General features: G+C 36.6%; 1 protein-coding gene across 5 annotated transcripts in view; it reads left to right on the top strand.

The window, feature by feature from the left end:
* STXBP4 (syntaxin binding protein 4) overlaps positions 1-23,227 on the top strand; it is a 172,611-nt gene that overhangs the window by 68,514 nt on the left and 80,870 nt on the right. The window lies entirely within an intron of this gene.

Genomic DNA, 23,227 nt, shown 5'->3' with positions numbered 1-23,227 from the left:
ACACAATAATTTCAACAAAATATGACTGAGTTGAGACCATCATAGCTATTTCAATTAACATGAATGGGATCATGTTAATGATGTTTTAAAGCTCTTTTAAAAGATTTTCTTAGGAAAATATAGTTTGTCAAAACTGACCTCAGTAGAGATAGAAAGCTTAACAGATCAATTTACATAAAAGAAGCAGAGTTATCAAGAAACTACCTTCTAGAAAAGGACCAGGCCAGATGTTTTACAGGGGAATTTAACCAAACCTTTGGCAATCCCAAAACTACATAAGTGGCTTCAGAGGATAAAAAAAAATGAAAGAAAATTTCCAAGTTCTTCTTTTGAAACTAGTATAACATCAGTGCCTAAACCTGATAGAAACAGCACACAAAAAAAGAAAATGCATTTAGACTAGAAAAACAACTAGGGGTATGTGAATTAGAAAAGAAATAAGTAAAACCATTTGCTTACAGATGATATAATAGTTATCCAGAATACCATTGACAATCAATGATAAAATTCATTCAATGAAAAATTCACAAGCTAGCAAGATATAAAACCAAAATGCAATACTCAATTGTATTCATGTACACAAGTAATAACCAGATAGAAGTTGTAACAGTTGAGAAGCAAAAAATGATGTAGAAAAATTGGCAAAGACATGAACAGATGGTTCACCCAAAAAACATTATGAACATGTCCCTTAATTATAGGAAAAGATAAGCTTTCTCATAATAAGAGAAATACCAATTAAGTCTACACTCAGATAGGACTTCTAGCTCCTAGTAATGATAGAGTATAAAAACTGGCCGAAGACATCTTCCAACAGAAAACAGCTTTAAAACCTGACATCAAAAAATAAGTAACTACCAAAGGAATTGGAAGAGTGTACATAATCAGACAAACTTCTCCTCCTGGCTATAAGCCTGAAGCTAACATAATGTGACACTGGTAGAAATTGACCCACACTTAGAATCATTTGGTATTCGAAAAGGTTCAGACAATTCACCTGGGGGAAAGATGCTCATTACAATACATGGGGATAGATTAAGGAAATACTTGTATGAGGAAAAAAAATGAATCTCCACCCCTACCTCATGTCATACTAAAAAACTAACTGAATTATTATAGATATAAACATAAGAACTAAAACAATTAAATCCTAGAAGGAACTTTTATAACCTTGGGTTAAACAAAGTTAACAAACTGTATACCTAAAATTAGTAAATTTTACTATATTGAAATTTACTATAGAAGAATTCTGCCTCAACAAAGCTTTTTTTTTTTTTTAGAAAAACTATGCCAATACCATTTCTCACCCATCAGATGAGCAAATATTCAAAAGCTTGATGGTACTCTGTTGGTGAGGATGTTTTGAAACAGTCATTCTTATCTGCCATGCAGAATGGTGCCCCTATGAAGGAGGATTTGGCTGTTCTAACAAATCAATATATCATTTACCGTTTGACCTGACAATCTCATGTGTGGGAATATACCCTGAAAATATGCCTCTAGTAGTATTAAAATATATATGCACAGTATTGTAGTCTTGCTTGTAATTAGAAAATATTGGAAACTTACCTTAATTCCTCTTGAGTAATATGGAGTGATTTCCAGGAGATATTACCAAGGAAAAAAAGCAGAGTTCAAAAGAGCGTATATGCAATGTTTAATAAACAAGAGCAGTTATATATCTGTTTATCTCTTATGAAAGACACCAAAGGAAAACGACACAGTGATGAAACTGGTTATCTATGGTGTGGGTGGACACAGGGTGGAAAAGATACAGGATGGAGAGACACCTCTCTGAGAATTACTTTTTATGTAATTTTTACTTTTGGGTGCATGTTAATATTCTACACATTCAACACATGTACAAAGAAATCAATAAAGATAAGGAAGGGAAAATGAACCTAAAGCTACAAGCCAACTGAAATAAATGAATCTGTTTGTATTTCAAATGAATACCATCCTCATGCTAAAGGAAAACCAATTCAAGTAACTTGTGAACGCAGTATTTGTGTTCAGACTTTGACAGGTTGGGACTGAGTTGGAAAAGAATTGCAGACAAATCCTGAACCTTTTTTTAGTATTTTGTTGTTGTTGTTTAGTTTTATTGTTGTTTTAGTGGTGCAGGCAAAGCAAGTCTGAAACCATTTTAGATGTATTATGGATGTTAGCAAATGTGTTGATTGTCGTTGAGAGCCAGAATCTCAATGAAAACGCACAGACATACAAAATAAAGTCACAAAAGAATCCTGTGAGATGGACTGGAATTGGAGGTATTGTGAATGTATCATTTCTAAAATAGCTGTATGTCAGGGTGCCTGGGTGGCTCAATCGGTTAAGCGTCCGACTTAGACTCAGGTCATGAACTTGAGGTCTGTGAGTTCGAGCCCCACATCGGGCTATGTGCTGACAGCTTGGAGCCTGAAGCCTGCTTTAGATTCTGTGTCTCCCTCTCTCTCTGCCCCTCCCCAGCTCACGCTCTGTCTCTCTGTCTCTCAAAAATAAATAGACATAAAAAAAATTTTCTAATATCTATATGTATATGTGCACATACATATATGTATATTTTTATGCAATATATATATGTGTATATATATATGTATATATATATGTATATATATATATGTATATATATATAATCATTCCCTGACTCTGTCAGTTGTAAGAACCAAGAAGCAGACACTCTAACAGCAGTGAACACATAGCATATGTAAATGCCCAGATATCATTAACTACTAAAGGAACCCAGTCTCCTTGGAGAAATGACTGATTTAAGCATTGGAGGGAGGGTGAATACAAGATGAACTTAGAACATCTCCTTTTACCAGAAAATAAGGAAGTGCTCCAAATGATGGGGTCATGTCATAAGCAATAAGCTTGAAAAGGGCTCCTGCTGGCTAAATCTGGAAGAACTTGAGTACCAAAATAATTAAATACAGTAATGAGTTGCAGACCATTGAAAAAAGTAATCCTTAAGTCCATACCATTAGTAAATAGATTAGTTAATTAATGGGGAGAAAGGGGAGCTCTTGCTCATTATAGACTGTTGAGTGCTGACGTAACTGCAGAGGCTGCCAGATTTGGGAAATCAGCATTTTGCATCTGTTTTAGTATAGACTGAATCAGGCTGGAGTCATCAGATGCTAAATCTAGGGGGAAATCTTGATGAAGAGCAGAGTATTTACATATTTACATGATTTTAAAGTAGCTCTCTATAAACTGCTTATTAATTGCTAGAGGAAAATAATAATTATACAGTAGTGAAATAAGACAACACCTTGCCCGGTGCTAAAAATTGATAGCACCAAAGAAGAAGAACAGATGGAGAATGTGACTCCAAATGTGAAACCTTGAAAAGGACACATCACCTATGTAGTCCTCCAGCAGAGAACATGTAACCTGAGTCTAGCTATGAGAAAGCATTAGACAAACTCAAAATCAAGAATAGTTTTATTTTTTTTAAGTGTGTGTGTGAAAGAGAGAGAAGGACCACAAGAGAAAGACAGAATGGTCGTATTCTTCAAAAATATCAATGTCATTAAAAAAAAGAAGAAAGAAAAGCAATAAAAGATCCCAGATTGAAAGAGCCTAAAGACAGGGAGAATAAATACAAGACCTGACCATAGTAGACTGGATCATGCACTGGAGTGGGGAAAATGTTCTAAAGGATGTTATTGGGTCAGTTGACAACCTTGGAGTACAAATGGTGGATTAGATAAAAGTATTGGATCATTGTTAAATTTCCTAAATTTGACAACTAAACTATGGTTATATGAAAATATACTTATACTTAGGAAATACTGAAGTTTTTAGGGGTAAAGAGCCATGATGTATGTAACTTACCCTCAGAAGGTTAAGGAAAAAAAGTGATGTGTGTGTATATGTGTTTTATGCATATACATCTATACACATGTGTGTGCACGTATATGTGTGTTTCTATATGAGAGAGATTGAGAATTTGCAGGACTTCAGCAACAACCTGTACATACCAGTGGCTTACAAGCGTATTTCTCACTCATGAACATGTTAATGAAAGGATAAATCTGGTGAACTAGGTAAATCTGGGTGAAGGGTATGAGGATGTTTTCTGTACTACTCCTAATTCTTGCAACTCTGCTGTGCACTCAAAATTATTTCCAAATAATAAGTGTTTAAAAGTCCTCTATTTTTTTGGCCAATTTTAAGACTCTCATTAAATATTTTTGTGCTTTGGTTGGTATGCGTTTTTAGCTGTGTCTTAAATTCCTGCATCAGTTTATATGGCCAGGCTTTTTTATGTTTTAGTGTTTGCATCCTGAAAGTAGACATTTAGACATCTTCTTTGTTGATTTTTACATTTGGAACAAATGAGAAGGTGGGTTTTTTCCTACAGTTAATTAAAATTGTCTTTTCTCCTAAATGGTTAGAGCTTAAAACTTTAGAATATAGAGCATACTTGCCAAAATATTTACATTAAGGACTGATTAAGAAATGATTCTAAAGAAAAATTTAACAATTTTGCTTTTTTTCCCCTTGCAATACCTACTTCTTCCACTTGAGGCCCTCCTGTATTTATTTCTCTGAACAGATTAATTTCTGTTATTAGGGAAGGTTGGGTCTTCATGAATAAATAAGACAAATATGTCTCAGAACTTAACAAGATTCAATAGAAAAAGATGGGACATAGATGGAAAAATAAATAGGAAAAAAAAATCTTATATGATGAATGGTGAATTAGTGTAAGGAGTAATGAGGTAGATAATAGGCTTTGGAGTTAGACCATGTAGGTTTATTCTGATCCTGCCTCTTGCTTGCTCTTGACCTTGGGCAAGCTACTCCATCTCTCCAAGCCTCATTTCCATCACTTCTAAAATGAGTTTGATAATGGGATCCCTCACAAGACTGTTAGAAGTATTAAGCAACATATATAGTATAAATGTGTACAGCCCATAGTAAGCACTCAACAAATATAAACTATCATTGTCATTATTATAAATACTAGAAAAAGAAATGCTAGGTGCTGAAAAATATGTGGGAATGATTTGTTTTAACCATTTGCTTTAGAGGAGGAAAACCTAATTCTGGCTGAGAAGATAATGAGACTTTTTATAGAGAGGGTGACGCATACATGAACTGGGCCAGACATAGAAAGGAAAGAACGTTCCAGACAGAGGGCACAGCATAGAAATCATGCTATGAAAGAAAAAGTCTTGAGGGTCAAAATAGGCCTTTTGCACACTAACTGTACTATTATTTGTTAGTATGTTTGTGTTTTCGTATCTAACACTGTGGTGATGATGTCTGTCTTATAATTTGTTCATAGGAATCGAGACTTTCAGAGTAAAACTATCAGAATATAGTAGGTCCCTCAAAAATAGTAACTTGGGTTTGTATTCTTTTATCAGCAGCAGCAGCATTATTAAAAGCCCAGGAATATAAGGGAGCTATGGACAGATGAAAAGTGTTAGGAAGTGGCGTTTGGGTGGCTATGTTGGGGCCAAAGCATATAGGCACTTGAATACCAACCTAATATTTTAGACAACAGACTGCCTCTGAAGATACTTGACAAGGAGAAAAATTATCAACTTGCTTCACCTATGATCTGATCCCTTTCTTTCCTTCACACTCCGCATCCAATTTGTTAGCCCTACTTTTTTAAAGCTACAGAATTTCACCACTTTTCACCACGTCCATCACTAGTCTAAGCCACCATCATCTGTAGCTTGTGTTGTAATGACAGCTTCCTACCAGATCACCCTGCTCTTACCCTTGTTCCACCACCATACTGTCTAATCTGAACAGAGCAACCAGAAGTATTTTTTTAAAACTTAAGTTAGAACTCTCTAGGGATTTCCATCACAGAGTAAAAGCCAAAATCCTACCAGTAGTAGCCTACAAGTCAATGTGAGAGCCTATGATGACCTACCTGATCTGCTGTTCTCACACTCCTCTTACCTCAGTGACCTCACCTCTTATCACTCTTCCCTCCCCCCATTCCCTGCACCCTCACTCCATTGACCTCCAACCCTTACTATGTGTGGAGAAGTTTTGTGGTATTATTAATTGCTTTCTTAGGTGTTATATGCTTGTCATGTTTTTGCCATTTATATCTCCCAAATAGAGGGTAAGCTTCATAGGGGAGCTATCTCTGCTGTGTTCTCTGATTTATATTAGAATATCTGACACAGAGTAGGTACTCAGTATATATTTGGTGAATAAAGGGATGAATGAAGAATATCTATACTTAAGAGTATTCAGTAACTCAAGATCAAATAACAGGCTTTTGTAATAGTGTGGACCAGCACTGTCTAATGGAGGTATGAGAGCCCCCTATGTATTGTTAATTTTCTTTTTTTAAATTTTTTTAATATTTATTAATTTTTGTGTGTGTGAGAGAGAGAGAGAGAGAATACAAACAGGGGAGGGGCCATTGAGACACACACACACACACACACACACACAGAATCCGAAACAGGCTCCAGGCTCCAAGCTGTCAGCACAGAGCCCAACACGGGGCTTGAATTCCCAAGCCGTGAGATCATGACCTGAGCTGAAGTCAAATGCTTAACCGACTGAGCCACCCAGGCGTCCCCGTATTGTTCATTTTCTAGTGGCCACATTTTTAAAACAGTAAAAAGAGGGGCGCCTGGGTGGCTCAGTCGGTTAAGCGTCCAACTTCACCCGGGTCACGATCTCGGGGTCCGTGAGTTCGAGCCCCGCGTCAGGCTCTGGGCTGATGGCTCAGAGCCTGGAGCCTGCTTCCGATTCTGTGTCTCCCTCTTTCCCTGCCCTTCCACCATTCATGCTCTGTCTCTCTCGGTCTCAAAAATAAATAAACGTTAAAAAAATTAAAAAAAAAAAAACAGTAAAAAGAAATAGGTAAAATTATTTTAAATATACTTTAGTCTGATATATCTAAAATAGGATTGAAGATGCAATAATATTAAAAATTCATTAATGAGATATTTTTACATTCTTTTTTCATACTGTATCTTTGAAGTCCAGTGTTATTTACACTTAGAGCATATCTTATTTTGTATACTAAATTTTCATTGAAAATGCTGTATCTGTGTTTAGATTTAACAAGATTTACTGTTGAAAAAATGGTTTCATATACACAAATTTTCCAGACATAACTTAAAAATTTTCTACTAACTGAATACCAAAATCTTTTTCTAATAATATCCATGCATATGGATAAAACGATTTCATGCTTTTCTAGAAGACTTTGCCTTTCAAGCAAATTATTTCAAAACTACATCTTTTCAAATTAAGTATATCACTAATTCTTAATACCATTAACATCAAGTTCAAAGAAGTATATATTGAAAGCAATTCTAAATTTATCAGTATCAACTTAGCATACATTAAATTTTTCTTAGTTTTTTGTAACTAATTTATGTGACACTATGAATAATTAAAATCTGCATATTAATTTATGGTAGAAAATATGTAAAATCATTATTATTGATGGATATTATTAAAAGTTTCAATGTCAGTATAAATTCTTATACTTGTTTGGCTTCACAAATAAGCCTTCCCTTTTCTTGGTGCTTTAAATTTAGCTCATTAATGTGCAGTGTGATAATGATTTTTTTTGTCCTTGATTATTGAATATTAGGCAAGCATTCCTTCTGTTTTAAGAAAATTTTTAATTCAAGTTAAAAATATGGTAAATCTTTGTAAAACTCTTGCACAATTCAGCCAAAGAGTATTGGCAAAGAACACAGGATCATTAAACCCATTGTCTTCTAAAGTTAGTGAAGAGTCATAGAATTTGCACATATATACTAAACAATATTAACAACTGTATCCATGATGTTTTTCACACATTCAGTTTCAAAAACTGAGCACAGATATTTTCCACATGTAATGTACAGTGGAATGAAGCAATAAAGAAAACAGTCTCTTGTTGGAAAATGTCAGTAAGTTTGAATTTTTGATCCAACAAGGCTGCAGCATCATCTATTATGATAAGCAATTTTATTCAATATCCAGCTGAAACTCTTTCTTTGAAAGATGTAAAAGTTAAAAATATCTAGACCACAAGTTTGATTTTTTTTAGGCTGCAGATTGATAGCTTTTTGTCATAAATTTGGAAGTTCCCTAAGATAGTACATGCATGAAGTTTGAATTGGGCAGTGTCTCCTATGTCACATGGCTCACCTAAAGCTAAAGAAAGGTCTTTGTAGTTTTTCAGGTTTTAAATCAATGGATCATTGATGTTGTTAAAAAGTTCTTGTATTCTGTAGGCATTTGTTTTGTGACTTAATTGAGATCTTTCATTTTTGGTAAAATATCTTTAGTCTTTTATCATAACTGAAATTACCATCTTGATCTAAAAATGGTTTATTTACTCTTTTGTGCAACGATCCAAGCCGTTTTATAGCTGGCCAAAATTACAAATATTAAACATTTACTTCTGATTTCAGGTGACTGATATCATTGGTTCTTGTTTCACTATTAAGAGAAAACTTACCAGATTCACTAGATTCACTATGTAGGTACAAAAATGCCTCTTAATATTGTTCACTTTTTATACACTTAAAATTTTTCATCACAACAGACAGCTTTGTAGATTGCAACTGAATTTACCATGAAATTTGCAACATACCTTCTTGTAGTCTCTTTTTATTGTCCTGATTATATTACTAGTTAATACATCTCTATTTTATATTGTACCAGTAATATGTCTTTATTTTAGGGGCGCCTGGTTGGCTCAGTCGGTTGGGTGACCGACCGGCTCAGGTCATGATCTCACAGCTTGTGAGTTCGAGCCCCGCGTCGGGCTCTGTGCTGACAGCTCAGAGCCTGGAGCCTGCTTCGGATTCTGTGTCTCCCTCTCTCTCTGCCCCTAACCCACTCACGTCCTGTCTCTGTCTCTCTCAAAACTAAATAAACATTAAAAAATTTTTAAAAAAATATGTCTTCATTTTAAATATAAAATATTTTCCATACCTACTACTTTAAATAGAAAAAATAATTATATTCTAATAAAAACAAGCATTTCAACTTAAATACCAATTATGATTTACATTAAGTATTACTGTAGCTCATGGTGTTGCATAAAATGTTCAGATAAGCACATTCTTACATTATTGCATTAAAAATTTAAATTAATTAATCCATAGTAACCACATCAGTTTATGTATATTACACAAATGACTTACATGCCTATTGAACACTACAGTTCAACAATTATATCTTAAATGATGCAGTCATTAAAATGAAACAAAGCTCCATCAAAACAGTAAAATTTTGTAAAATGGAAAAATATTTTATACTTGAGAATGTTTTAATTTAAATGCAAACTAACTAAAACTATATTGAAAATTCAGTTGGCCAGCTATATTTCAAGTGCTCAATAGCCACATATAGCTAGTGGCTACCACAATGGACACTGCAAATCTAGAACCCTACATTCTTTTTTTTTTTTTTAACGTTTATTTATTTTGAGAGAGAGAGAGAGAGCGTGAGTATGCACATGTGTGCATGAGCAGGGGAAGGGCATAGAGAGAGAGGGAGAGAGAGAATCCCAAGCAGGTGCAGAGCCCAACACTGGGCTCAATATCACGAACTGTGAGATCATGACCTGAGCCGAAATCAAGAGTTGGATGTTTAACCGATTGAGCCATCCAGGCACCCCTAGAACTCAACCTTCTTGCTACTCAGAACATGATCCAGGACCAGCAGTGTCAGTAACACCTGGAAGTTAGCATTGCAGGGTCTCACATGCCACCCCAGACTTCCTGAATCAGAATCCATATCTAACAAGTCGCCAGGTGATTTGTACGCACCTAAAAATTTGAGAAGCACTCTTCCAGATGATAAGTAGTGGAGGGTTTAACCTGGTGGTGGCAATGGAAATACACCAACGAGGTCTGTGTGAAAGATACAATGAGAGTAGTCAATCAGACTTAACAATGATAGAATGTACAGTAATGGAGCAGTCAAGACTTTGTAATTTAGTGATTGAGAGGCTATAATGGTTCATGCTGTAATGATTCATAGTATTCTTAGTATTATGTAATGTGTATTTTCCAGGGGCGCCTAGAAGGCTGCTTCAGGTTCTGTGTCCCTCTCTCTCAGCCCCGCTCCTCATGCTCTGTCTCTCTCTCTCTCTCTCTCTCTCTCAGAAATAAATATACATCGGGGCACCTGGGTGGCTCAGTCGGTTAAGCGACCGACTTCAGCTCAGGTCATGATCTCACAGTCTGTGAGTTAAGAGACCCGCGGCGTGCTCTGTGCTGATGGCTCAGGGCCTGGAGCCTGCTTCAGATTCTGTGTCTCCTCTCTGCTCCTCCTCTGCTCGCACTCTGTCACTCTCTCTTTCTCAAAAATAAATTAACATTAAAAGAATGTTTTTAAAAATAAATAAATATACATTAAAAAAATTAATGTATATTTTCCAGTTTTAGCAAAAACAGTTTAAAGTATATGTATATATTCGTATATACAAGTATATCCATATATATTGGCACAGCTATTCATTTCAGTAATATACACCTTCAATAAAAAATATACTGCCCAAAATCAACCATAAAACTGTTCTTTTTATTTTTTATGTTTTTATTTTTTTAGTATATTGACCGTGTATACCATTCAACTTATGTATATAGAATAATATCATTCTGTTTAAGGGGATTTCAGCGATACAGATGAATTGTTAATGAGAGTTCCTATACTTTGTTGAAAATACTAAAATTCTGTCTCCTCAAGGATTAATTTATTTATTCACAATTAGCAAAAGAGTGTTTAAAAATCACAAATAGAGAATGTGTATAACTCTTCTCTTAAAAACTTTTAAAAACCAGAAACTTGAGTTATATGAAAAGTACATAGGTAACCTGATTATTAAAACACCACTAGATTGATTTTTAATTTATTTTACAATGATGGTTACCAGTTCAATTTTATATCCTTTGTTCACTCATTTATAAACTTTTTTTTTTTTTTTTAATTTTTTTTTTTTTTCAACGTTTATTTATTTTTGGGACAGAGAGAGACAGAGCATGAACGGGGGAGGGGCAGAGAGAGAGGGAGACACAGAATCGGAAACAGGCTCCAGGCTCTGAGCCATCAGCCCAGAGCCTGACGCGGGGCTCGAACTCCCGGACCGCGAGATCGTGACCTGGCTGAAGTCGGACGCTTAACCGACTGCGCCACCCAGGCGCCCCTCATTTATAAACTTTTAATTGAATTATTGAGAGACAGTGGCCTGATCCTAAAAACAGAATAATCTCCCCTTTTTGAAGGTCCATTAACTATTGCAAATTATGGAAATTAAATTACCTTTATTCAGTATAGTGACCCAAAAAGAAAGCAGTGAAGAACTGAAAGATAGGGAGAGAGGGAAAAAGGGAGAGGGAGGAAAGAAAGAAGTAAAAAGGCAAGAACAAGCTATGAAGAGATCCTTTTTCTCTAGAAAGGATCAGGTGTGCTGCTTTTTTTCAACCAGGGCTGACTACTAGAATACTTACTTATTTGTAAGGAATTGGCTGCACTGTTCTCTTTTATGCCTTACAGAATAACCCCACCTTACTGTTTAAAATCATGAGCGCAGTTTCCCACAAAATAAGACTTCTCGTTATTTTTTCTTCAAGTTCTAACAACTTTTAACAGGCATGGGCCATTCTCCTAACAACTTCCTTTGATCAACAACTTTTCTAAAATGTACTCTCACACTTAAGTTGTTTCAAGTTGGTTTCAGCAGTGTGTTTATGACCTAAGGCAGCGGTGAACTGGTAAACAGTCCAAAGCCGAAGTATTTAGCTTGTCTGAACCAGTCCTTGCGCTAAAGAGACACGGGAAATTGCTCATTTGGCAACTTCTTGACGTTCAGATAAGCCCAGTTGCAGTTAGCCTCACCTGTGCAAAGGTTGGGTTGAATGTTTGACGAGAGCATGAAGTCCTGAGGCAGAAATGTAAGGTCAAATCAGCACAGGAGTCTCTGTGGGTAGTTAAGGTTGAACATGAGCTTAGTTACAGCTGGTGCAGCTGGCTTGTGAGCTGTCTTGGTTGGTGGATGAAGCAACAAAGGAAACTAACAACAGATTAAATATATCTCTAAAAGGAACAACAATACTATGGGATTTACTAAAGGAGTACTCATGTATTTACACTCTTAGAGATTGTGTTCCTTTCTGCATTTATTAAGGAAACAGTAAAGCCTCTAATTTTTAGAAGTGGTGTCAGTGCCCATACGCTTTTTATTTTTATTTTTTCGTGATCTGAACTTTTTATAGTATTTCAGTATAGCACTAGTAGATATTCTAAGATGCTGTCTCATCTTCAGAAAGGAAAAGAAGAAAAATACATATATTTGATTTGTCAGTCTTTTCTCTTCTGAAAGGGTACTATAGTAAAATGTTCCTATGTTTCCATTTCAGGTAGTCACTTTGTGACCTCAAAATGTCAACTTTTATTTTCTATTAAAAATCTGCTTTACAAGCATCTCTCATGCTACTCTTTTATAGCCGCAGCCACCTCCTTCTGTCCTCCCTCCACTAACGCCTTGCAACCAGTAATCTGTTCTCTATCTCTATAATTTTGTCATTTCAAGAATGTTATGTAAATGTGATCATACAGTATGTCACTTTTGGGCATTGGCTTTTTTCACTCAGCATAATTCCCTTGGGACACATCCAGGTTGTTGCGTGTATCTATAGGTTGTTCTTCTTTATTGCCAAGTGCTTATAAAACTGGTGAAATCTGATTAATGTTGGTGGATTGCATCAATGAAATTTCCTGTTTGTGATATTTTACTGTTATAGTCATGCAAGTTATAAGCATTGGAAGAGGCTTATTGAAGAATACAGGGAACCTCTCTCTATTATTTCTTACAAATGTGTATAATTTACAGTTATCTTTAAATGATTTTTTAAAAGCCTTTTTGAGAGATAAAATTATAAAGCTCTTATAATGACAGATAGCAATCTGAGCGAAGAAATTTATTAAAAAAGAAAACTTGGTTGAATTTATTTTTCAACATTAATTCCCTTTTTGTGAATCAAAATATGACCCATGTATTTTCCAACATTAGACTTTGCTCAAGAAACTGCCTGAGTTAAAGACAGCTTGCTTGGAAAGGGAACACACGAACAGTCCAGTTGGCGTCCCTCTTTGCCCAGACACCAGCCATATCCAGTGATTCACTGGACGTGAATGTGGCATTCTGACCAAGCATTGGCAAACAGAGATGTCTATTTCAGAATCCCCATTCCCAAACAGTTTTCTTTTTAATGTAGAAAAGGTCTTACCATTTTAAGAAAACCTGAGTAAAATTTTGTTATCCTGTTGATACTACAGAACCCATTTGAATGGTGTCAGCTCAATTAGAATCACAGAATTTTTGAAGTTGGAGGAATTTGGAAGGGAAATGACCTTATTCTTCACAGAAACCTTCCAGTTCATTTGATGACAGTATTTTCTGTAGTTGGTTGGCTTAGCTAGAACTGATGTTGGGGTTCTGGGTTCCCCGCCGTGAGCCACTTACTTTCTGGCTGTTCAGGGACCAGTTCAGCACTCTGTCATCAATTGTTTCACGCATGCGTTGTAGTGACTTACAAGGGAGACTTGGCAAGGAAATTTAAGAAACATTTATTGAATGCTCTTTTGTATGGATGTACTGGGAAAGCTGGATGTCTTATTCACAAGGAACTCTCAATCCAGTGAGAAGAAAGTAAAATAGAGCAAAACCTATAAAGCATTGTAGCATAGGTGCCCAATCGCTGGTGCGTTGTCAGAGGTATATTTATCTACCACAGCAGACATTACTCCCTTTAATTTTTCTTATTTAACTTAAAAGTACAAATCCCTAAAATTTCATTAGCTGCTAAGAGAACACCTTTCAGGGTGTGTTTTAAGCATCTGTGTACATGCCAGACTTTTATGTCTCTTGATGTTAGAGCAATATATACTGCTGACAAACTAGTAAATTTTACCCAAGGAGGAAGTAGTGATAAGGCAGCTGACACTATAAAACTCTTATCTTGGCAGTTTACTATGTGAGAAACACTTTCAGTACTCTTACTTCAATATGGGACTCTCTTGACATTGTGTTAAGTGATTTATTCACAAACTGTTTTAGAATTAAAAACAAGACTTCTCTAGTCATACCCAACCCTATATAAATAAATCACCCTATTTGCAAATACTGTGCTTTGACCCATTGTCATCCATGTTAGATACCAAGGATTGTCTGTGGTGATGAGTTTCAGATGAAATTGTGAATTCCATCACAATTCTTTAATACTGAAGGTAGCTCATTTCCTGATCTGATTGCTAGGGACATTCTGTCACTCCTGAGCATATGCCCTTCGCCTTATCCCCCACCCCCCCCCCCCCCATCCCTTTTGGCTCTTCATTTCTCTTATATTCCTAATAACTGTTTTTCCTCTTTTCCCACGTCATTTTATAAGATCTCTTTACACTGTGATTATTACCCCCTCTTGCTACCAAATCTGTTGTAAATATTTCCCCATCTACAAATTCCCTTCCTAATTTTTTCAAAGATTTTTTTAATACAGGTGTTTTTGTGTTGACAGATCTTTTTCTTTGTGCCTTCTCCTTTTAAATAATTTTCTTAAAAGTCCCTTCCTTACCAGACATCAGATACATATTAACCTGGTTTTCCACCTCACTGTGTCTGTCTTTATTTAACCTATCTATGAAATTATTTTGTTTGGTCTATGGTATGAAATGAGGAACTACACTTTATTCTTTTGTCTTCCCAGATAATTTGTTGTTGCAACTACTCACTCTGTTGTGGTATCTCCATTACCATAGATTAAACTGTTACATAGTCTAGGGTCTGTTTGGGGCTATCTGTTCTTTCAGCTGCTTTGTCAATAAATATTTATTGGGTGAATGAATGTTTTATCTAACTCTTCTTTCGCCAGTACCAACTATTTTGGTATATGCCTATGTCCTTGAACCACATCCTACCTCTTTCTTTCCTGTTGTTACTGTTGTTTCCCAAAATTTGTGGTACCAGTTCTCACTGATTTCTTTTTCTTCCAAATGAATTTAGGAATATTATTACCTTTTATCTAGATTACAGCTTGGAATTCTCGGTCAAGTTCTTCCAAAACAAACAAAAAAATTTGATAAAATTATGATCCCAACTGAATTAAAACTCTAAAAGTTAAATTGGAAGTTACATATTTCTGTTTCAAAGCCAGCTCTTTGTTAAACCCCAAACTCCAGATAAATTCTAAATGTTTAAATAGCCAAAACATAGCTTTTGTGTTGTAGCAGGTTTCAGTGAGCAGAGTTGACATTCTGATTAGGAAAGGAAATGCCCAATACTGTAGATATTTCCTTCAGTACATTTTTTTTTTTAATTTTTTTTTTCAACGTTTATTTATTTTTGGGACAGAGAGAGACAGAGCATGAACGGGGGAGGGGCAGAGAGAGAGGGAGACACAGAATTGGAAACAGGCTCCAGGCTCTGAGCCATCAGCCCAGAGCCTGACGCGGGGCTCGAACTCACGGACCGCGAGATCGTGACCTGGCTGAAGTCGGACGCTTAACCGACTGCGCCACCCAGGCGCCCCTTCCTTCAGTACATTTGTAATCAGACTTGGAGAAGTAGGAAGACAGTTGTTTTTTTTTATTTGTTTGTTTGTTTGTTTTTTTCCTTTCTATCAACCTTCACTAAACTAGAAAATGCATGTTTAGGGTTAAATATATTTAACTGGATTTTAACAAATTAATATTTATATTGTGAACAAGTTACATGGTAAAATTTATGAGATAGGTGTACCTGTGTGTCTGTCTTTGATTAGGGACTTCTGTTTATAGACAGAGATTGAAAATTGTTTCTTTGGTTTTCTTTGATGTTCAGAGTCAGAGCTCAATTTTGCACCTTTTGGAGAATGAGGCAGGTGCAGGTAGAGAAGCTGACAGCTCTTGGGAGGGTTAATTAGAGCTAATTATAATTTGATTGACCTGCTTTTCTTCCAGAAAGCTTAACCAAATCTTCCTTTACAAAATGGGGATTTTGTTTTTTCTTACAAACTGAAGAAAATCGTTGTTTCTTAGATTTATGAGTGTCTGTCATTTTACACACTTTCCAAAGAAGTGTCAGCACATAATTCATAGAAGCAGGGATACAGGTGGAGTTGGAATGGTTGGAATGGACCTTCAAGATTATATAGTCCTTGAGAGCATATGTTATATTAGCTTGTGATGAAAAACGACTTTTTAGGAAAGATAAACTAGTGTGCATAATTTTTAAATCTATGTGATGAAAAACTAAGAATAAATTTGTAAAACACAATGAAGTGTAACTGTTCCTAATTCCACATAGTTTTGATATAATCTTATTTACTTGATAAATACTATGAAAGGATTTTTAAATGTATATATAAAGAGAATATAATGAAGTGATTTGCTTTTCATTAAGTGTTTTTCATAGCGTGGTTTATGGTTGTTATTGTAATTATTCAAATGAAATATCATTCTAATAGTCCAATAAAATTGAAACCTTTTGTGAAGAACTTTCCTATGACAGCTTCTTACCTAATAAGATTTTCTAAGGCAGTTACTATATATGAAAAACAAAGTTGACATTTTTACCATCAACTCAGTTGTATCTCATATTTATGGTTTAAGTGGAGCACTTGTTCATGTTAGATAGGGTTTTACTCTCAGCTTGTGTTCTAATGTGAACAATCAAGACTCGTTGGCTTTAGAAGTCAGGCAGTAAAATACTTAATATTTTAATGAGGATTCAAGATAGCAATAGGAGATACTAAGTAGTATGTGATTAATTATAGACAACAGATATAAAAGATAAAAGGAGGGAAAATTGTAAGCGGAAGTGGTCTGGGAAGATTGGAGAAGGTATAATCTGAAGTAGATTTTAAATGATAGACAATCAAATGAAGGAAAAAGAGGAAAAGTGTATACATAGCAGAAGGAACATTGTGCTGGACAGCATCTTAGAGGTGGGAGAGTTTAGTCTGGGAAATTTGGAAAGTAATGTACTTGGATATGGTAATCCTGTAAGAGAATTGAATGTGCCAAAGCTGGAAATAGAGATTTGGAACAAGTAGTGGAGAGCCTTGAAGTATGGAGATTGAGGTTCTATTTTATCATCCTACCTAAGGTTATCTCAGTCTTGTTACGTGAGCAGTATTTTGGGAAAATTGATCCTTCAAAAGTATGCAGAATATGCAGTAGTGAAAAACACAATGGGCAGATAGTGAAGAACACAATGGGCAGGGTGATCATTTATGTGATTCTCATAGTATCTAACTATGAGGTGATGGAAACATGAATCAGTCGTGGAGGCAAGAATGCAGATTAAGGAATAGGTGGAAATATATCATAAACGAAGACTTCGCAGTATTTAATAACTGGCTGGGTATGAAGTGGATGGTAGGCTGGATGTATGCATGAAAGAGGAGTAAGGAAAGAGAAAGGAGAGAGCACGTATCAGAGGCACATACAAAGTTCTGTGAATTAACTACCCCTCTCCAAAGTGCGTCCCCATGCTTAAATAAGGAACAAGTTGCATATTCATTTGTGAATATCTGCAAATAATTTGAGATCATCCATTGGAGAGAAATGGTATACATGCTTTAAAAATCTGATAAGGAAACTAGAGGTAACTTGCTTTTAAACACTTTTCCTTCAACAGCCCTCTTCCTGCAGTAACCCTTAATCTTTTTTCACAAGCTGTAGTGGGACAAAGACCAACAAGGGTTCTCCAATGAGTGAATGTAGGAAGCTGATAAGAGAAGTATTCTTTCAGGCTTAGTAGCGTAAGTTACATTACACCAAGACATATATCTCTTTGCAGTCTCTTTTTTTTCCTCCTGTCGCCCATTGACATTTTGAAAGATTTACTGATCGGCTTAAAAATTACAGAATTTCGAAGGTTAGTGATATGGATGTGCTAGCCTAATTACAAATGTGCAACTGTTGTTAATGCTTGCTCCTACTTTAGGGAGTCGTAACTGGAGAAGAAAATCTTTTACATAATTGTTGCTAACATTAAAAAGACCCATGCCTATTATGTTCCCAAACAACCTCTCTAAAGTTCAATAACTGGTATTACTAATTGATTGCCTCAGGAAAGCCCTTAATAAATTGTCTAGTCTAGCCCTCTGATCACATAGGTGATTATGTATATTTTTCAAAAGCAGTAAAGAGGAATGGGAAAGAGCAGTACCAAGAACTATGATCGTTTCTTTAACCCTCCTGTGAAAATTGTTTCGATGTTATAAAGTAGGTGTTATTTCCCATTATACATCTGGACAAACTGAGTCTTAGAGAATTACATAGCCAGAAAAAAAGTAAGATTACACATCAAAGATTCTGACCTAGCTTTAGCTCATCTAACACTCATGTTTTTTCTTCTACATCATGTTCCTTGTGGGGGTGGAAAAGCACATAGCACATTGTCTTTTGTCTGAGCTTATGGTGCCCTTTGTGTGAGTTTATAGTACCCTTTGTCTCTTTTGTCAAAGGAGAATTTGGCCTGATCTTTCCTGAAGATTAATTGTGAAAATGTAAGGTGGAAAATCCTCGTTTTACAATGGGACAGTATGAGTTGAAGGTATTTCCTCAGTGTCACCAAAAAAAAAAAAAAAAAGCCAAATCAGAGATTTGATTTCTTGTATATGGATATGTGCTTCTGGGATATGTGCTCACACTGCTTAGTATTAAAAAGCATAATGCTTATGTTGATTTTTCTGATTGCTATAACATCTTGGTTTCTCTTTTATTTTCTAACTTTCTAAACTGAATTAATCTCTATCTAATACAAAATAAATCAGTGAACTAGCTGCAGCATTTATCCTGATTGGATTTCAGGCTCATGGTGAGGTACTCAGAAAATTCTGGCTCAATTGTTACGGACATGGGAGGCTTTGCAGTTATTTATTAGAAGACGACCCGGGAAGAAAAGAAAAAATGGATTTATGTGATCCTGTATTGCTAAATACAGCACACTGCTGCTGTCTCTTTTTTACTGCTTCCTCTAAAAGTCATCGTTTCAATGCACTAATCTTTTAAACAGCCATTCAGTGGGAATTGGGCTAGAACTTTGCTAAGGGGTCACATTTACCAACCCGACAGTTATACATTTACAAAAGAAATAGCATGAATTTATTCAGCATCAAAACCTCTGCATCTTTTACCACCCAACTGCATTTCACACTGTATTACCATCAGTGAACTATCATGACTATATAAATTCCATCCAGATTCTTCATTTAATTAACTAGCATTCTTTGAACAAAAATAAAAGTGCTGTTTTTATAGAGGAATAAAAGCTGCATGAAGTGAGTGTGAAGGAGACAAATCATCAAATTAGTTATTATTCATTGCAGCTATGGAGAATTCTCTGCCCCTCCTCTTTCTCTTCAGTGGCACTGTATTTTTTTCTAGCTTGATTGAATGAATGGAAAAGGGGGGAACAGTGTAGCAGCCTCGAAGGTATTTCAGTATATTGTAATGGTCACATCCTAAGCTCATGTGGGGTTGGGCACTGACGATATTGTCAAATACAAGTGATTTTTTTTTTTTAATCATTTTCTGTTTTTGGAGAGACAGTATGGCATAGTAGCCAAGAGCATGAACTTTGTGCTTTGTGACTAGACAGCCTTGGTTCAAATCCTAGCCTGTTTGTGACTTTTTTTTTTTTTTTTTTTTTTTGAGAGAGAGAAAGGGAGCATGAGCGGGGTAGAGGGAGGAGGAGCAGAGAGAGAGAGAGAGAGAGAGAGAGTTTCTCTGCACTGTCAGTGCAGAACCTCCATGAAGGGCTCGATCCCATGAACTATGAGATCATGACCTGAGCTGAAACCAAGAGTCAGATGCTTAACTGAGTGAGCCACCCATGCGCCCCTAGGTTTGTGTTTCTGAGCAAGTTACTTAATGTATCTGTGCTTCAGTTTTTTCCACCTGTTAAATGAGTATAATAATAGACATACCTCAGGCAGCAGTGTGTGGATTGGCTGAGATGGTCCATGTAAATCATTTACAGTAGTGCCAATATCCATCTGCATCCTGTATGTACAAAAGCAGTCTGATGTGAAGGTGATGAAGCTGTGACACCAGTGACTTGGTCACCTGGCCTGAACCAATTGATGTGTCTTCATAAATGTTCTTTTATTTACCCAGATAGTTCTTTGTAACAGTATTTTTTGATTATAAGACAGTTTTAAAAATAAAGAAATTAAGTTTTGTTTTTTTTAATTTTTTTTTTTTAACATTTACTTATTTTTTTTTTTAATTTTTTTTTTTCAACGTTTATTCATTTTTGGGACAGAGAGAGACAGAGCATGAACGGGGGAGGGGCAGAGAGAGAGGGAGACACAGAATCGGAAGCAGGCTCCAGGCTCTGAGCCATCAGCCCAGAGCCTGATGCGGGGCTCGAACTCACGGACCGCGAGATCATGACCTGGCTGAAGTCGGACGCCTAACCGACTGCGCCACCCAGGCGCCCCAACATTTACTTATTTTTGAGACAGAGAGAGACAGAGCATGAACGGGGGAGGGTCAGAGAGAGAGGGAGACACAGAATCCGAAACAGGCTCCGGGCTCTGAGCTGTCAGCACAGAGCCCGAGGCGGGGCTTGAACTCACGGACCGCGAGATCGTGACCTGAGCTGAAGTCGGACGCTTAACCGACTGAGCCACCCAGGCGCCCCAAGTTTTGTTTTTTTTTATTTGAGTATAGTTGACGTGCAATGTTACATAAGTTTCAGGTGTACAAGGTAGTGATTCAACAACCATACAGTTATGCTGTGCTTGTAATTACCCTCTGTCGCCATGCAACGCTGTTGCAATACTGTTGACTGTATTCCCTACGGCTGAATCTTTTGTTCCTGTGGCTGAAATGGAGCTCTTTGAATCAGAGGTGTGATAGGCAGTTGTTTGGCCATATCTCTCCATCCTGAACCCTGCTGCCAGATTTAGCTTTCTGAGACATTCTGTTCTCAAATCAATTTCTGTTCAAAAGGCCTTAAAAGTTACCTGATATGGGGCACCTGGGTGGCTCAGTCAGTCAGATGTCCAACTTTGGCCCAGGTCATGATCTCATGGTTTGTGAGTTCGAGCCCCACATTGGGCCCTGTGCTGACAGCTCACAGCCTGGAGCCTGCTTCGGATTCTGTGTCTCTCTCTTTCTGCTTCTCTCTCTCTCTCTCTCAAAAATAAATAAGCATTAAAAAAAAAAAAGTTACTTGATACAAGCTCTTTTGCCTGTCATGCCATTTCCACCAGAGCCTTGCTTGTTCTTTCCCTGTATCTCAAACTTTTTTATCCATTGTTCTCCCAGGAAGCATGTACTCCAGTCAAAATTAATCTAGTGCCATTTTTCAAATGTACCACATTCCTTCTTGTCTCTCTTCCTTCGTTCACATTGGTCTTTTTGTCTAACATGCCCTACCCTGTTCCTCCACTTATCTAAGTTATACCTAATTTTCCGAACTGAGCCATAAAAGGGAAGGTACCTTTTATCCTCTTTGTATTTTTTATCACATAATATGATTGTCTGGATGTGCTAGCTGCTAAGTAAATGCTGTTAATGATGATGAAGTCTTCTGTTAGCTCTACTTTCAAACTATATTTAGTATCTCACCACTTTACACCAACTCCAACACTGTCACCCTTGTTCAAGCCACAGTTACTTTATGCCTGTCCCCTTCTTCCACCTGCTCCACCCTTGCCCACTCCCTACAATTTACTCTTAACCCGTCTGCAAAAGTATTGCACTTACAGTTTAAGTCAGATCATAATCGTTTCTCTGTGCCAAACTCCCCAATAACTTCCCATCTCACCCTGAGTAAAGCCAAAGTTTTTATGATGCCCTACAAAAGCCTCTTAAGGTCTACCACTCCACCCCAACACCATCCCTGCCCTCACTCCTTGTGTCCTACTACTCCCTTCTTCCTGTCCCTTACCACTCTCTACTTCTGTCACACTGGCTTCTTTGCTGTTCTCTAAAGATGCAAGGAACAGTTCCACCTCAGGGCCTTTGCACAAACTGGTTCCTTTTCCCAGAAAGCTCTTTGAGAAATCTTCATGGCTCCATGCTTCCTGCAGCTCTCTGATTAAATGTCTTCTCAGTAAGGTCTTCACTGATAATCCCTAATTTATTGTCTATCTCTCCAAACTAGAGTGTAAATGGGGGGGAGGGGGTGCATGAGGGAGGACTTTTTGTCTGTTTTGTTAGGTTCTCTGTCCTCAGTACCTGAAACAGAATCTGACATATAATAAGTACTTAGGAAACAGTTAGTGCATGTATGAATGAAAAATTGACCCTTAAAAATATGTCCATATTCTTAACTCTCCCTTCATTTCAAACGTATTTAGACTCAACCAAAAGCAAGCATCCTATAATAGCTCTGAGAAAATTAAAATAGCCATAGTTGAATATTAGCCATGGCAATTGGAGCAGAAAGTTCCATTGCAGAGAAAAGATATTTCTGCATCAAGTAAAGAAAAAGAAATTGTTTACAGTATAATAACTGCCATGTGAAATTATATTAGGTGTCCTGGGGGGACTGTCGTCGACCCAGCACCAAAGCACATTTTGAGAGCGCAAATGGTTTTGGTCACTCCATCCCTTTTCTAAGGTAGAGAATGTAGCTAGTTTGGGGTTTTTTTTATTTGTTTTTATTTGTTTGTTTGTTTTGTCATTTGTTTTGTCACTTAGTTGTAGAGTAAAAAGGTGAAAGAGCATTAATGTTGGAGTTTAGCAGACCCAGGTTTAAACTCTGGCAATACTATGTGTCCTTGGACAGAATGGGTAACCTCTCTGAGCCTCTGTTTAATTATGTATAAAATAGTTTTTAATAATGCCTTTCTCTGTTCTAGAGGTTAAATGAGAAAAGACACATGAATCTTCTAGGACAAAAATGTCATGTGAGCATTGCACCCTATAGAAATAGCTGTATGTTTTGCTACTGAATTCCACCTTTTGGCTTAAATCAAAAGGGAGAAATAGCAGTTAGACTGATGTCTAGGAATAAGCTTTGGATCCTGGGCTTGGACCACAGGGAAGTCTGCTACACCACAGATCTCTCAGCTGTATCTGATGAAGCTGTAAGCACCTTTCTAGAACATGAGCCCTACCACCTACTTGAGTTTTGTGGAAGCCTACTCTTTGTATCTTCTGAACCAGTTCTTATTCTAGTCTCCATTTTCAATTCCCTTCTACTTCCCTTATTTCCAAAATGTTATGCTAGCTGTCTGAAGTTGGAAATCCTATACTGAAAATTATCCAGTAGATCAAC

The sequence above is a fragment of the Leopardus geoffroyi genome, chromosome E1, assembly GCF_018350155.1.
Source record: "Leopardus geoffroyi isolate Oge1 chromosome E1, O.geoffroyi_Oge1_pat1.0, whole genome shotgun sequence".
Taxonomy (NCBI): Eukaryota; Metazoa; Chordata; class Mammalia; order Carnivora; family Felidae; genus Leopardus; species Leopardus geoffroyi.
The sequence above is the reverse complement of the archived record's forward strand: the minus strand, read 5'-3'. Positions and strand labels throughout refer to the sequence as shown.